This window comes from Bombus impatiens, unplaced genomic scaffold (genome assembly GCF_000188095.3).
Source record: "Bombus impatiens unplaced genomic scaffold, BIMP_2.2 scf_0321, whole genome shotgun sequence".
Taxonomy (NCBI): Eukaryota; Metazoa; Arthropoda; class Insecta; order Hymenoptera; family Apidae; genus Bombus; species Bombus impatiens.
Window position 1 is genome coordinate 2,230,064 of NT_176740.1, and position 18,062 is coordinate 2,248,125.

At 38.0% G+C, this 18,062-nt stretch overlaps 1 protein-coding gene across 3 annotated transcripts in view; it reads right to left on the reverse strand.

Moving 5' to 3' along the window:
- LOC100746339 (TWiK family of potassium channels protein 7-like) overlaps window positions 1-18,062 on the reverse strand; it is a 176,295-nt gene that overhangs the window by 68,369 nt on the left and 89,864 nt on the right. The window lies entirely within an intron of this gene.

An 18,062-nucleotide genomic window follows, 5' to 3' on the forward strand; every position in this document is an offset into this window, starting at 1 on the left:
TGAGAATCGAAAATATTATTTTTTAATTCTTCCTTAGAATTTACGATTATTCGTGTTATCTCCTTGAATAAATTTATAAAAATAACCATGAATAATAATTCCGTATCTGGATAATGCGAAAATGGATGAACCCTATAATAAGCGTAGTTGAGCCTTCTAAGAGGCTTTTATCGAGAAACGAAACTAAATGATAAAATTACAAATCAATAAGTACATTAAATATATTTCCGTTTGGATTACGTTTCCTTTCAATAGCGTATATTTTCGTCGTAGAAAGAGACGCGCGTACGCAACTATCAGCGATAAAGCCGTGATTCTGTCGATTATTAATATCACGATTTTATTATTCGCCTTTATTCAAAATGTTGTTGCTGCGATCCTCGCTGCGATCGTCGAAGAATTTCGATAGCTCTGTGTTACGACGATATTAAAAATACCACGGAAGCGTTCCTAGATTTCAACAGTGACGCCAGAACCGTCGCTATACATTTCTGTATAAGGTACAAAATCTTCCGTGGAATCTTCGAATTTAAATATCACTGAACATCGAGTCGCTCACAGATCCTGAATCACGCGTGGATATCAAGAACTCCAAGGGCTTTAAACCGGTTGATCTTGCGATGCATTTATGGATGTCGAAGCCTGGAGAAATCGCGCTATACCCGTCACGGTTTCCGTTTAAGACGAATCGACTTTTCCTCTCCCTTGATTCACCATGCCGGCCGTACTTCCCTCCATTTTTATCTGGCAACCTTCCTACGCTTTCTTTTGTACGATCTCGCGAGTTCTGTATTAGTGGATTTGAGGATGATCATCGATTATGGTCCCTCCGCTGGAAGGTTCTCCGGTAACCGAAGGAGGCACACGAGGCAACAGAAATTCCAAAGAACTCCTCCACGATTTCCCAAAGGGCCTGCCTCGATAATTCAACGTCCGGCGTCCACCTCGAATTCAACTGTCTTCTCCGGTATATCGAACCCATTGTGGCTAGTGTTGGATCTCTGATTCTTCCCGAAATGTGATACGGCCGGTACAGCCGTCAAAAAAGAAGAAAAAAAGATACAGTCTATGAAGTTACGTTGCACCGATCTTTAGCAGTTTCCCTTTATCTACTACCTTCGTTTTTATCTAATTGGAGGAAGTACGAAGCTAATTTGTCAGACATTACATTCCGTTGGAAAACGATGAAAAATTATTCGTCATTTTCGCGATAAAAATCACTGGTAGCCTCGTTGATATTAATCTCGATACAATCTCTTGAATTAATCTCTATCGAGAAGCGATGGAACGAACTTAACGAATCGATGAGCGAACGCCACTTAAAATCAGGAATAACAGCTTTGGGAAATTAATGCAGATTATTGGAAAACCAATTTCAAAGACAAATTTTATAAACCTAATAAGAGGCGAATGCTAAAAATTATGTATTTCTCTAAAATATATATTACAGGATGTATCGGAATGCTTAGTAAATATCAGGTAAAATTTAGTACTGCTACTTAGTATACAGATACAGTCTATTCATAGATACGGTCAAATATAAAAATCTAAGTTCGCAACAAAAAAAAGGTTAAAAAGTAATTTTACCTCGTAAGCAAATGGATCGACGACGAGTAAAAAGATTCTTCGACTTTTCGATTTTCCTATCGCGATCGTTTACAGGAGAAATTCGAGCTAGTTAGCAGTAGTAATGTTATTCCCTCGATTCCTCTGTGCTTTCGACGCGCGTGAGCCGAACCTTTCAAAATTCGATACCAGCGATAAAACCTGTTTCGCTGGTTTTCTTCTGAAAACCTCGGTTTTTGAAAATCCCGATACCCGTAGAGAAAGGTTTGCAAGGATTTAGCGTTCGCCAGGCTTCTTTTCTACTCGGCACCTGGAAACCAATGTAGTTCACAACCGAGCATTCGCAGACACGCGCAGCCGTATTTGAACAGGAAAATTGGCCGCATCCAGTTACCGATTCGCGTTCCGAGCAAACAAACGACCACAAACACATCGAAACCCGATCCCGCAAACATAAAAGAAGAGACAATGAATTTGAACTCGTCGGATACTAACTCGATGCTAATTTATAGTCTGTCCTGATCGATGTTCTCGATCTTGCTTTTTACAGGCGGAGAAACGGTCTGCCTTGAGAACAAACTATCGAAGCAGACTCGCGATCGTAAATCGGCCCCCGCGACGGCGTTTCCATGGATCCTCACCTTTTCCACTTCCGTTCCGATTTCCAACCCGTTCCACACCTATTCTCTCGCCTTTCTCTTCGTTTTCTGCCTTTACAGCCCGTTTACGAACATCCTTGTGTATCCTCGTAAACGAGCGATAGTTTCTTGCCCTTTTCCTTCCTCCTTCCTTTATTGCGAACGATCGAAGACGACTCGTTCCAATTTTATGGTTTATCGCGGCTCAGCACCTAGTCGAACCACGGCCAAACGATTCAGGGTTATTTACATTGATTTATGGGATTCGTAACACCTTTTACAAAGCTTTAACCCCTGAACGTGCAATTTTTGTCGACCAAACCGGTGCACGATTTTTATTTCGCCAGAGTTATTTCTCGGCTATATAATAATTACGTCGTGGACATTTGTGCGAATACATATTTTTCTCGATATAATCGAGAAACTACAACTTCGATAAAAGAATTACTTTGCCCGTTAAACGTTATAAAGGTTACTGTACTTTGAATATATATTTTTGCATATTACGTGCATTCTATGGATTTTTACATCTACAAATTTTTCACAAGCGAGTAAAACTCCGCAATTCGACTAATGATATCTACATCGTTTCGTCGTTCTAACGATGCACCTTGCGTTCTTCGCACAGTTAGGTGCAAAATACGACATGGAACGTTGTTCACATGGAAATAATACAATACATTTCTCGACGTTAACATCTATTTTTATCAAAGCACGTACTTATCAATTTTTTGTAACTTCGTTCGATATTCATCTTGCCGGCGAAATTTCTAAATTCCTCGCCCTTGTTCTTAGATCTCCGGATGTTCTTTCAGACAACTTACGTAACAAGGATAGCTATCCTTGGCATTCGCTTCGACATTTTGTTAACACTGCCTCTCTCTCGTACGCAAAGCGATCCCAGCATACTTTCCTAACTTCCTAAATTGGAGCGCACCTCCGAACACCTCCGCTTCCTTCGCCAACAGTCGAGTATTCGTCTTTCGACGCGACGAATGCCACGACGTACCGACCTTAAAATTGCACGTCGGCTGCGTTTTACCTCCGAGAGCTTCCACCATCGGAGATTGCGCCGCAGCTGGCTCGTACATTAGCATTTATAACCAATTTCCAGCGAGAATCGGGAGATAACTGGCTCAGAGTGTCGAGTGCACCGACCGACCAGTTCATCGTTGAGAATCATGGCCGTGTGACTTTATGGGGGTTGGCGTCGTTCGCGGAAACGGAAAGGGAACCGGCGGTGACCGCGCGTGCAAAAGAAAAACGAAAGGTGGAAAGAAACGTGAAAGGCACGGAAAGGGGAAGACGGCATAGCTGGTAGACGATAGAAGGGAAGCAAGAAGGGTGAAATGCAATTTCTCCGTTCGGCGCTTCTACGCTGGCGGGAGAACCACCTGTGCTCGTCTCAGCGACTTTTAAATTCGTACCATTGTCGGTTCTATTTGCTGAAAAATGTTTATTCAATTCCGTTTACCGTCACTGCAAGATATTTACCCGGTCGCTTTTGCTCGAATAGCCGCGTCGCACCACTACAAGCAATGGGAATTGGATGAGGCTGAGATGCGAGGTGGATGCTGGTGGCTTCGGGGGTGGTGAACACAGATAGAGGATGACAGAGAGCCGAGAGAGAAAGAGAGGTAATTTCTCGCTAAGCAAAGTGGAGCAAATTTTCTAGCAAATAGAGCAACGCCAGGTAAGTGTCAAAATAACTTTGGTTTATGAGCACGCGATACGACTTTTTAAACCCCTATCTGCTGACTATACCGAATTCGATATCCGGCTGGCTGCCAGTCTTCCCTCTATCTATTTTTATTGTGATAAACTTACGACAGCATCGTATCCGAAATATCATTCTCTATCGATAGGAGAGAATAGGAAAATTTCTTTTGATTAAATTTAAAAACGACTGAGAATATTTTATTAAACGTGGAAAGATTCGAAGGAAAAAATTGTTAACTTTAATGAAATATCGCGTGCTAAAAAAACTAAATCAATTAAAGAATGAATAAATTTCTCGGTTATCTGGACTAGTGTGAAATAAACATTTATGCGAATCAATAAATTATAGATGTGATAAATTCGTAGTAGCCTTCGATGTTCCGCTTCCATACGATAAAACGAAAATGGAGTAATATTAGCTTTTGTCTCGATTTCCCTTCAAATTTGTACGATTTCGTACAGCGACCAACGAAATCACAGTCGGCGATGGAAAATTTATGGCAGTGGCAATACAGGCATTCGAAAATTTCATTAAGCTGGCACCGTCATGATATTCAAACTAGTCGGGATCAATGGAAAATAGGGTATACACATGGTGATACAACGTGGCCCGTTTTGAATTTAAAGCACTTATTGTGTTTCATAAGATTTTCTCCGAATTATTTCCATATTTCCTGCTTCAACGCTTTTGTTAAACCGTTTTTCGTCGATGACGTTAATACGATTGTTCCGAATCTAATCATTAAAAATCTATTAAAATACGCTGTCCACCATAATTACGGTGCCCGTTGATGGTACAAATTGAATGTTTTCTACTACTTTTATTTTTTACTTATTTTAGTATTTTACGGTTTTGTTCGCATCATATCTGCTCTTGATGTAAAATACCAAAAAAAAGTAAAATTCATTGAAATTTTCCAGCAAATGTAACGTAGTAGGTGTTTTAATATGTAAGATTATTTAAGGTTTTAATAAATAAGGCGTTTAGAAACTAGATAATGTACGGTTGTGATAAGAAAATGAGTTTCAAACAAAACGACCGATTTTTCAATTGTTATCGACGATGCTTGCAGCTGTGACAATCTGAAAGACTACGACCTTTAATCAAGATTCTCGAACTAATTAGGGCCGCGTCGCGTCGTCGCCTGTTCATTGGCAATTGCCGTGTTATAATCTTGCTCGTAGAGCTAACGACATCAGCACGTGAGCTACAGTCCTTGAATGTAGATGCATGATGCTGAGGTGTCGTTAATTACGGGAATTCTACAATTCAAATTAGCGACATACAGCCTGCCTTTCGACGAGGCGCATTATGCATCCGCCCAGAGAAAAAGAACAGATTATCTAAAAAGCGAAAATGATAAATCCCTTAAAACAAAATGAAATTAAGTTAAAATAAATTAAAGTTAAATCAGTTGAATGTAACGTAAAAATATCTACTAACAATCGTTAAGAACACATCGATAAAAACTTCAACAAAAGAGCAGAATATCTAAACCGTGAAAGAAAGAAATATTTTTAAACAAAAGTAAACTACCGATCAAATGTAATTTAAATTCCTACGAATATTGATAAAGAACGCTTCGACGAATGCTTCGGCGAAAGAACAGATTATCTAAAAAATGTAAAGAATTAATTTCTCTGAATAAAATTAAATTACCGATTAAACGTAAGACAAATTCCTGATAGTAATAATTACAAAGAACATTCCGACTTCGATAAGAACGCTTCGCTAAGAGAACAATTAAGAGAAAGAACAGATCTCTTTAAGCAGAATTAAATTACTGGTTAAAACGTAAATTTAAAAAATATTAAATAAATTTCTACGAATGATTGTTAAGAACGCTCCAACCGAATTTTGGGTCGATCAAGAGTCGTCGGATGCACCCAGTTCGATTGATAAACCAAGCCCAAACGAGTCGTTACTCGAAGTACTTGCATTTGTAACCTTTTTACGAAAGTCCATTCGGTTAACCTCAGAGGCATTCGAACAAGAACTGAACGTGATGAAACATCGTTAGACGTCGACTGGGAAAGGAACGACAAAAAACTATCGCACTTGGACAAATAACGACGATACATTCCTCGCAGCTGTTTGCCAAACTTTATCACCATCGTTTCGGTGCACACGTGCGCATCGATATTTCCGCACGTACACCGTACCGTGCATTTACACGTGTGCGAAAGCCATAAGCAGGTGGAACAACCTCGAGAAAAAGTGTCGCAACTTGCAGACAATTTCTGTTGTTTCACGTAGCCGTTCCTCTGTTTTCAAGCTTCTAAACGGCGGACACAACCGCGTATGAAATAAAAGGAGACAGAGACAGTTGGGTTATTCGGAAGAACCGAGAACCACGAACAATGTAGCGTTAGGTAAGTGGTATTGATCCATTATTGTGTTCGCGACCACGGATCTTCGTGCTCTCGGCCAGAACACGGTTTTCTGTGAATTTCGAAGCGAGGTTTCAGGCCAACTTCAACTACAATGCGAAGTGGAATACTTGCGTTATACTTGGCGGAATATTTGCAAGCGTGTAGGTAATAGATACTCGACAAAAATATCCTCGAATATGACAAAAATAAATCGAGATACGGAAATATGGTTTTCAGGCACGAGAAACTTGTTCAAGCAAATGATTTTATATAAAATATTGTAGACGTATTTTATCTTCTTCTTTAAAATCGGAGGAAAACGAGACGATTCAGGAGGAAAGTGCGTTACGCGTTGCATCTTTATATAAACGCGTGCGTAATAATTCCAGGTTACGAGAACGATAATTTGCATTCCGTTATGTGAAAATTGATATTTACGTTCGCGGTAATCCAGATTTCTTGCTCTATTCGTAATCTCTCGGATAAAATAACAGAACCTACGTGGACGTCGAAAACACAAAATAAGGGGGCAATAGAGTAAGAATTATTATGTTTCTTAGTTTTTATTCGTCATTACGATGTGCAAAAAAAGTCTGGAGGTAAAATGAATTCAGAGATTGCAGAAGAAAATAAATCCTTTAAAAATTTGTCGAAAGAACAAAAGATGGGATGCTCTTCGGTTAAAATGAAAAGGACAATGACGCGACATTCAGGAAACGGCATAAAGAAAAGCGGAAAAGAGCAAAGATAATAGAAGCGGAGATAACAACATGGCATACAAGATGGTTGCGGAGCGTGAAAAAAAAAAAAAAAATAATCTACGACTTATGACATTCTTTCAAAATGGTGTGCTTGCTTTCTCATACACAACCTGGTGAATATGGGCACAACGAACCGATGTGTAACGCTGCAAAATGGAACAAGGTTGAAATTTGTGTTCCGAGATGAAATTCCCTTCTGTACGTAACCAACGATACTTGCGAAGGCGTATCCGTTCGGGAGAGTCCTTTCTCGATTTAGCTTGTTAGAGAATGCGGTTACGCGATGGCATCAGACGAGAGCGTGTGCTCGTATTTTTCAAAATTAGCGATGCAAGGAAGCTAACTTCGTCCTGAAAACTCGTTCCAATTTTTTCCGGATTCCTGTCTGGTTAAGATTCTCGTCAGCTCTCGACGAACAGACGTACCTATGTACAATTTCGTTCAAACTGATAAATATCGATTTGTATTGAGTTTATGAGAAATTTATGTGGAATTTATGAAATTCTTTGGAATGTTGTAAAAATGTACAACTTTTTTCAACGAAATATTGTTCCTTGCCTCTGTAGTAATATATTTCCTTTCTTTTTTTGCATCTATAATATCTACAGTCTAATACCATAATATTAATAAACAAATACTAAATTGATAGGATAAAATGCAAAATAGAAGATAATAAACGATAGAGGACGATTGATTTTGTGAACGCGAAAACGTGATTGTTTATCAGTACAAAAAATGGATTAAAAATGATTGCATGGCTGTGTCTCGCGCAATGGTATGACGTCTGAATATTTTCGGTAAATTTTCTAACTTGAATATTTTGTAAAACGAAGTTAATCGTATTGCGTGAGATTCTTTTATACCGCATCGAAAAAGGAAGGTAATTTGCCTCATTTTCAAGAATCGCGATACGTATGTGAAGCTTATGAAAAGAAGTTGTACATGGTATAGATTAGAGGGGCAGCGTAAATGTAAACCGGCGCGTGTGTGTAGTACCAGACTAATTAGAAGTTAATTGCCGGTATAAATGTTATACTATTTACCATCGGCGCGCTACATTACACACGGATGTTACGTTGTAGCATGTAAACGTGATATTATTGGCCGACCGCTCGTCGATGTCACATTAATGCGCGCTGGATCTTGTCAAGCGGCAGTGACTATCGCTATTAGTTCTATTACAAAGAGTTGCCAAACCACGTCAGTTTATCGTGTGCGTTACCTCTATTCGTATCGACACATAATCGGTAACTGAATTTTGTTGATAAACGTTTCAGCAGATTATTTGAGTACTCGACAGTCTACAGTCGAAACCACTTAACACGTAGCTGATTTCATAATGTATAGCGACATTCTAAAGGCTACTGATCCGAAGGTATTAATGTATTTGGATTATAATTCTATTTCCCGCTTAATTCCATATGAATAGAAATAATTCTATCAATTTTTCACCAAAAATATTATGATTTTCTATTGCCCCTTTGTATTCAGAAACTTTTCTATCTTTGATTTGAAAAGATAATATTGCACGTACCATCGTGAATAAACTGCGGATTTTTATGTATTTATAGAAGATTCGAAATATGAAGACAGATAATACGAAGACATATATAGGGTATCCAAAATAATATTGATTAGTGGTTAAACTGTTTGGTTAATGTTAAGTTCCTAAAAGTTCAGTTGCGCTATAAAGTATAATAGAATTGTAGTTTATCATAGTTATCGGTGTGATAGACCAAGTTAATATGTTTAGATTCAGTATAAATAGGTATCTACAGGTCAACAGAAGATGATTGATTCGTATTCTAATCGTTGCTAGAGAGCGGATATACAGGGTGGTTGGTAACTGGTGGTACAAGCGGAAAGGGGGTGATTCTACGCAAGAAAAGAAGTCGAAAATATAGAATAAAATTTTTTTTAAATTTCTTTTTCTTTTTTTTTTTAATTTTTCCCTCGAGACAACGATCTACAGTGAGATCCGTTATAACGAGACGCGATAAAGTGCACGCGTACCGAGCGAAAATTCAAAGTCGATTTTCTCGAAAACAAAGCCTCGAACGAACAATTTTTATTCTATATTTTTGACTTCTTTTTTCGCGTAGAATCACCCCCTTTCCGCTTGTACCACACCGCTTGTACCACCAGTTACCAACCACCCTGTATAATATAGCAATCAATTACCAGGTATAAAGTAGGAATAGTGGAAAAAATAGACAAAAAAAGCTGAATCCCGTGTAATTCGCAAGGAAAATAGTCATGTTGAAGTAACTACTTCAAGAAAAACTCTACATTTTTATTTATGTATTAATGCGTGACCTGGAGACTGCTATTACGCAGAAATATTCTAAATAAGGAAAGGTGCATATTATTGTACCCTTGAATATACATTATGTTTTGGATTGCAAGGTCTAGGAAGGAAGGAACTAATAAACAGATTTCTATTTATGTTCCCTGTAATCTCTAGCCAAAGCTATGAGCTTAACTTTTTTGGTAATGTCCTTTTGCTATAAATATATGAACGTGCTCCCTATCATTCCATTGTCTAGTAACACTAAGAGAGTAAGGATCTGAATCAGCATATAACTTATACATTATACTTATACTTATACCTTTAATTATTTCAATATACTTTTCTATTACAAATTCATCCACTCGTTCTTCAATCAGACAACCTCAACAAGTCAAAACACCGAAGATATTATCTATCTATAAAATATCCAAAGTATAGTGCTTCCTGTAATAGTCGATAGATAAAACATCTTCTAATTGGGTTCCATTTTCCTAATTACTATATTCACAAAAATATGAATTTGCACGGAAATGCGCAGTCTTGTTACGAATCTGGTGAAACTTCCAAGATTAGGACGCTATCGAGTTTCCTAACTCCGCAATTTCGATAACGAAAACGACCGGAGATATTAAACAAGATTGGAATCCGATCATTCGATCTGCATCGTTGTAACGAACAACAACAAAAGAGGGAACACGTTCCGTGGCAGGTTTTTCCATTTAAGTGGTATTTCCCGTTTATGGGGCGAGCAAATCGGCCCGGTAATTTCTGATGTAAACGCAACGCGGCGTTTACTATAAACGGGGAGAGAGTGTTATTGGACGGCGGGAGTCTCGGTCGGTGGCCACAATTGGTCGAATCCCGGCCGCTCGCGAAGAGTCGGCAATTCGGTTCAGTTTATTAGCAGGCTATGCTCAATTATCGTCGGTATGACAATAATTTGCTCTCGTTTGCAGAGGACCCCTGGCCGTGCAAACCTGCCGAATCAGCCGGTGGAATTAACCGAATGAATTCGAATTGTCCGGCACGTGGATCGATTCGTCGTCTCTCAGAGCTCCGTTGCTCATATTATTCTAGATGCAACGTCGAAATTGACCTACGTCCATGCGTTCGCTTGTGTCGCTGCAGGCCTCCTTCATTAGCGGAAGTAAGCCGAATTACGTGCTCCGGATTGCGTTTGAAGCCGCGCGCCACCAGGTCCAGGCTCGTTACGACGCCACCACCGAGAAATTCGTTAATTCGGCATTACAAAACGGAAATTAATTAGATTTTCCTATATAACGGGAGAATCGCTGCGTGGTAACACAGACGCTCGGGAAACGCTGACGATAGACCCGGCTGAATCGGATTCTGTTTATAGCTGGCGCTGTTGTTAACGCCGATTCAAGCCGCAGTTTGAATAACGCCATTAAGTATATCGAATATTCTAATTGCACTCCTATTAGAATTGTACACGCACGGATTAGAGTCGTGGTTAAACAAGGAGCACGGTCGAAAAGAAGGAAACATGGTACGAATCGTGGAAATCTATTGGAAATCCTATTCAGACTCGTGATTAAATAAAAAAGCTTGTTATTTTCACGAAATATAAAACGTGAGAATCACATCGACCCCGTTTTAGTTTCAATAATAAATATTATACCGATGAACTATTTAGACCGCGGATTTTTATTCGTTCGTGAAAAATGTAAAATCACAAAAATGTATGTTTTTTATGTATAAACATAAAAAATATTTAATGCGAAGTATTTTCTAGAACGTATAAAATCCACGTAATGTGTAAAAATATAAAAAAAAAAAATATTCAGAGTTAGGTAGGTGCTTGTTATTGATATTTAATGGGCGAGATAAATGTTTACGTAGACCAAGTTTTCTTAGTTATATTAATACAAGCACGAACTTGCATAAAAATCCCCGATGTAATAATAATAACTATCGTACCAATGAACTATTTATACAGGCTGTTTCAGCTGTTCGAATTTCATCGAAATGATCTGCCATACTAGTCGACTATATATCGAATGAGAAAAATGCTGTTATTGAAGAATATACGAAGAATCGAATCTCAATGAAATTATTCTAAATCGGAGATTTCATATTCCACGATTATAGCGTATGTATTACAACATCGGAACATTGATTTCGTTCTCGGAGACGATGTTCCAAAGATGTCGTTCAAGCTGCGATATCCGTAATCGTAGATAATGACGTATTTTACCCCTCGCAATTCGAAGCGTACGATTCGCGATTTTCTTCGCTCTTAACGTCTATACGATAGGTGGGAACGATTTCGAAATATCTCGAAACTTTATCGAAGCTTTTCTGTTCACTCGAAGCGCGAAAAGCGCTGTACGAGACACTTGAACGATTTCACCCGCTGTGAAACTTTCATTTTGTCGTTCCACCGACGGAAAGTACCGCAAAAGCAGAGAAAAAAACCGAATTGGCGAAAGAAGAGGGAACAGGAAAGTTTCATCGAAGGAACAGAGAAGCAGAGAAATTACCAGCAAATGGCGAATTGTTTTTAGAACAATCCTTAAAACGGCTTGTTAAAACGGTAATTCTTATTTAACAATTCTTTTTATTTGTATATATTTATTATTTTGGCTTTTCTTTTTTATCACAGTAATATCGCCGAGATCATAATCGGGAAAGAAATGAATTTGTACCTATCGATATCGTTCTCCATTGCTTGTTGAGATAAAATGCGATGAAAGAAAGCTCATTATTACTTACTCAACGATATTATACTCTTATACTTTAATGTCAACGAGCCGAATGTCGAGGAAAATGTAATTTCAATTCACTCGCTTAAGAAAGAGATTGACTTTTCATTATAGGCAACTGGCCAATTGTAAAATCATAATTCTACCCTTTCTCTTAACAAGCCCCGTTCTACTTCGAAAGGAATTATACACAAATATTACAATTTTACATAGAAATACTTTCTAAGATGTGTCCAGAGGATTAAGAGATTTCTCAAGCGTTTCATTCCTTTCAACGCTTTTCGCTGCGACAAATAACGCCGAGGAACAATAAACCATCAGATTCGTGTAAAAATAGAAACGTAAACGCGCGCACATAAATTTGGTGAAAATCCTAGCTACGTTCCGAGCAAGGTTCCTTACGAAGTAGAAATTTTATCCAGAGAACCAACATTTCAAATATCCTTCCTATCGTTTTTCTTTCCATCGAGCGTTTCACGTTCAAGAAAATCAATGGACGCGTCTTCTATAATTTCGAAAATAAAGAAACCCGACGATCTCGCAGAGAAGAGAGGCAACTTCTACCAAACTAGTGACGTGAATTTCTTCTTATTCAAGGTATTTGAACATAATCCTACCCGGTGGATCGATTCTCTCCGTCGTCCGTAGAAAAAGCGTTTGATCAGGAATTCAGAGGACGCGATGAAGTTTTCACGGAATAACCAGATAGAGATGTATATTTACTGATATTCGACGAAAAATTTATAGAAACGAGCGTCCCTGTTGCCTGTAAAACTTCGTTTTCAACTTTTCCCACGTATCGTCAGCTACTTGGCCTGTTATTGCGATTTCAAACGATTCCGCGTGTTCGGAGTTACAAAAATATTTATTGCATTACCGCGTAAACCGAGTCAACAGCCGTGAAACCAGGACCGTGCATCGACGTGAACGTGTAGGTGGTGAACTGGCGTGTTAAAGCCAGCTCAGCTACTGAATTAATATTTCCTGACACACATATATCTTCCAAACCACTTTTGCAGAATATTTTATAACGTTAAACTTGCCACACATGGATCATAACAGTCAGAATTTAATCGATGATGTTTCATTAGATTCGCATATTGACTGTCATGGTTATCATCGGTAGCCTAAATTTATTATTACTAAATTTTCTGCAGCGATCAAAGTGAGATAAACTTCATGAACCTGGTAATTCTCAACGATACGAATGACCGACAATGGATCGCAAAAATATTCGTACTCTTGTCGGAAAACGCTTTTAGGTTTATACCGTAATGAATTGTTGAATGAAAATTAACGCTGTAATGAGACGCGACTGCTATAATTACGTTGGCAAAATTTGAACTCGATCTGAAAGTCTATATAAAATTTGCAAGATACTCACTGCAAGCTTACAGTTGGTGAAAAATTAATATATCGCATGAATAATTGCTTCAAACGTATAAAAGATATTTAAAATGATTTCACGGAATACCGAGACTTATTAATATTATGAACGATTGCGTGTTTAAATATTTTTCTGATCTCTACAAAATATATATCTGTATTAAATATGTTGAAAATGACAACGTGAGTTCGTGCTCGCCATCCATATGCAGATGCGTTAGTTATAAGAAATAGTAATCAGAGGATTATCCTAATTACAATTGATAGATTTAATCGATAGGCTGCCTTTTTGTTTTTATCCCTAGTTTTTCTGTAAGCGCGTGCAATAAAGGTTTTTTTGGCTCAGAACGGTGTGATAGATTTATCCATTCAATAAAATAACAACTATTCTGATCTTACCTCTGAGTATAGAAATAACAACAAAATATTTTGCAACTGGGGTATACATTTTTAAAATCGTTAAAAATTGTATCGATATGATCATGGTAATGTCATTACGATGCCAATGAGATTTTAAAATGTTTCGTACAACGCGTGTAATTAGTTCAGAAAAAGTATACGAATATCATCGGCAGCCACCGTAATGACATAGTCAAAAGAAAAAGCACGCAAATACGATATAATGTTTCGCGAAAATTAAACGCCACGGTGTAGTACTTACGTTATATCTCAATTTATTGCTGTTTCTAGAGCTTCATAAAATTCGCGTGGTTGTCAACGTGTTAACAAATCTTCCTAACACGCTATCGATACTTTCATTCATATCGAGAAATTTCGATCAAAAAATTGCGCGTTGTCCTCCGACACGTGCAAAAGACGCGCGAATACGTGCATATATTATTTACACTCACATACGTACACAGATATATATTTCTATACGTATTATATATTATTGCGAGCATGGCACGAGGTCGAACTCGACGATGTTGACAGTCACATACAAATTGTCGCGGCGCGAAATGACAAATTAACGGCGCCGGCCCATTCATACGGACACTGATTAATTGCCATTTACTTGCAAATTTCCAGGGTGCGCGCGTTTACACGTTGCATGGGTAACCCTCAACCTATTCGTTTCCCTTTCTCCCGCCAAAATCGAGGTCTTCTCACTCTTGTTTGTGCATCCATGTCGCTGGCAAGCGGAGCCGAGCCGAGCCGAGTTGCGTCGCATCGTCGCGAATTTTGCTCCTGCGGCCGTCTAGCCGCGTTGACGCAGCTTGTTGTTTGTCATTTGTTGCGGACTGCATTAACACCGACCGCATAGCAGCGTAGCGGGATTCCTGCGAACTCAGTTTGCGATACTTGCGCGGCAAAATCGTTGCCGGACGGTAAAAACTCTGCGTTCACATCCTGTCGCGACTGCATCCAGTCAGCAAGATATTTTGTAAGAGAACGTGCAATCAACGTGTTCTTTTTTGACTAATTGTATTTGCCAACACACGGTAGCTCACGAAAGTATTTCAACAGATGTAGCGATATTTTACGAAGATGTCATGTACATTACACGAAACAGTTCGTAACGATCAGACTAGACCGTCATGATTATATCGGTAAAGTCTGAAACAGATGCGAAAATGTACACGGAAGCTACAAGCTATTTTGTGCAAGTAAATACATAGTTTGTAGAGACCACAAAACCACTTAAACAGCCAACTACCTACATTGTTGCAAAATATACTTGAAATAGCTATTCGTGCTGTATATTAATTTTTACTAAATACATGTTTGCATAAAATATTTTGTAGCTTCTGCGATATGTACATTTTCAGCTTGTTTTCAACGTAACTTCGAAACGTTTCGTACAACACACACACAGTATATACGCCAATGTTTTCTATAGTAAATGTTCAAATAATTTTATAAACACGTGTACGAATACAATCGATAGAAAAGATTCTGCAAACAGTTGGTAGCTATTATCGAATTTGAAACACGAGCAACTCCCTAAACTTCCGTTAATCACCTTCGCAACTCCAATAATAAGACTCAACTTTGTTCTAGCGTAACATGCAGCCCATCATCCGCAACAAAATCCAAACGATCAAAAGAGAGTTGCTCGTTACTTGTGAGACTGTTCGGTAAACGGGATCGTTACCGAACCAGCATCCGAGTACGATTCCTCTCCATCAGACGAGCAATTTTGCGTTTGAGCTAGCTTTGAGCTATATGTTACAGTATCAACCTGCCATTTAAGCCCATGCATATTCCACCGTTCCGTGCGTCTCTTTCTCTCCCAGTGTCTATAGAGATGAGTGTAAACGTAAGTCTATTAAATGGTTCGACGATCCGGGGAACACGGAGCGCCAATGTCGCGCGGCAACTTCACCGGAAGTTGCCTGACATCGACAAAACTTTCGCCACGGTGTGCAAAGCTCTCTAACCAATTCTAGCTTGCTCGCGTACCGAAGGTTGGCTCTTCCGGACTTCGTTTGCTGCAACGGTAATAAAATATCATGTGAAACGATCGTCCTTCGTAATAGATGACGCAACAGTGCTTCCACATCGCTGTTCGTGTCATTATCATTCTCGTTTGTGGGCTTGGATCGTTAAATAAGCGCAATGGCATATGGTAGCTGGTCAAAGTATTCGAACGCTCGCCATGGACAATTTTTATATATTCAATTTTAACGTATTACGGGGATTATACAACGTTTGCGAAATTTCGTTGGTATCGCAACGAGGCACGATTATCGTGATTGTATTAGTGAAATTTGAAATCAATCCGAAATCCGTATAAGGAGATAATTAAAAATGATCTAAGTATTTTGGTTTATCGATACAGTAATATCTTGAAAAATATCTTTGCCCTGGTTCTTACGGATTTTCGAAAGAAATTTTCTCATTGACGCCTTATTTAATGTTCGATAGTTTCCATTTCAGTTTCGTGTAAGCTTTTCAGGTAATCGTCGAAACACCTTGCAAACGAACACAACGAATTGGAAAAAGTTAGCGATGCTGTATGCTTTAATGTGTTTTACGATATTCGTACAATAATGGTCTTTTCATTCGCAAAAATAGCTTCGTTTGTACGTGGTATTCAATCAAATATGAGCTATTGCATTATATGTGTAACATAATATAATATTGTATTATTAAATTGATTTAATTTAATTAAATTTATGTTTGTATTTATATCAATGTTACATATATACGTGTTTGACGTACATTGTTTAACCGCTTTAATATACTAATAACGTAATAACCTGCATGTCTATATCTCACACAGGCGTATAGCTGTCCAAAACGTGCACACCCGTGTCTTAGACGTCAATTCCCACGCACAATGTATAATCAAAGTACGTAGAATATTATAACATAATAATTCTATGCCTGAAATCTCCATATCGTTCAAAAATTAATAATCATTTAACGATTATTATCAGATATATTAGCAAATGTTAGGCAAAAGAAGAAACGATAAAAACAGGTTTAACGATTAAATATTAAACTAGCGATCGCTTTTAATTTACGCGAACGCAGATTACATATGCGACGCTAGAACTTGATTACCTCTGCGTGCAATTTGGCCTAGATTCAATATTCATAAAGAAATTAATTAAACGATCTAATATTGATACAATCTGCCGAATATAATTGAGCATTCCATTTTCAGGCGAACGCTTATTTTATATCGATCGAGGATTGAAATAAGGCGTTCGGAAGCGGTGGACGGTCAGAGATAAAAAGACTTAAATAATTTTGCTGTTCGTTTGAAGTTGACGAGGATAAGAAAAAAAGTCTGGTACAGTCTCAAATTCTTTCTTAATTGACGCGAACCAGAAGTTCGTCCGAGAGTAGAACGGAAAAGAGAGACGGTAAAGTGCAAGAGAAATGAGTGAGTCCAGTCAGAAGTATTGCGTTACGAATGCTAATGTGTGAGAGAGAGAGAGAGAGAGAGAGAGAGAGAGAAGACGCAGTGAAAGAAGCAATGCTGCTTTCCCTCATTTCACGTGAACGGGAAGTCCATTATCTCGATTCGTGGACAAAGCATGAAAAAATGCTTAAAACGAAATTCCATAATTTCAAAAGGACTTCCCATTGAAATTTTAATGAAGAGCACTCTTCTACGTGCTACATTATTTACTCTAACGCAACTACCCTACATGTTTCTTCTGACCTTTGCAAATTACAAGGCTGTGTGTATTGTACTAATTAAAAGCTAATTAATAATTATGTCGCGCCTGAATTCCGCTACAAAGTTTGCTTTCTTAACTATAATATTTTTTAGAGAAATATATACCATAATTTCTGAACTTTGAACTGTTCATACGAATACAGATAGAGATTTGAAAATTCCTATCGATGATTATGCATGTTGGTATAATTAAGCTTAATCAATTAGCATTCTCATTATCGAAAGTTGAAAGTTTCGAAATTTCTATCATAAAAATATGTAAATCCGTATGTATTAATTTCATATAATATCAAGAAAGATTCTTTTCTATTTTATTCTATTTCGTTTACGTTTCATTTTCTATATTTTCTCTACTTTTTATTCACTTAATATTCTTCCTTGAAAATGTCTCCAAGAAGCAGAATATTTTTATGTAAACTGATTCTGATTTTTACCGACTAAGATAATACTTAAATTAACATACAAATG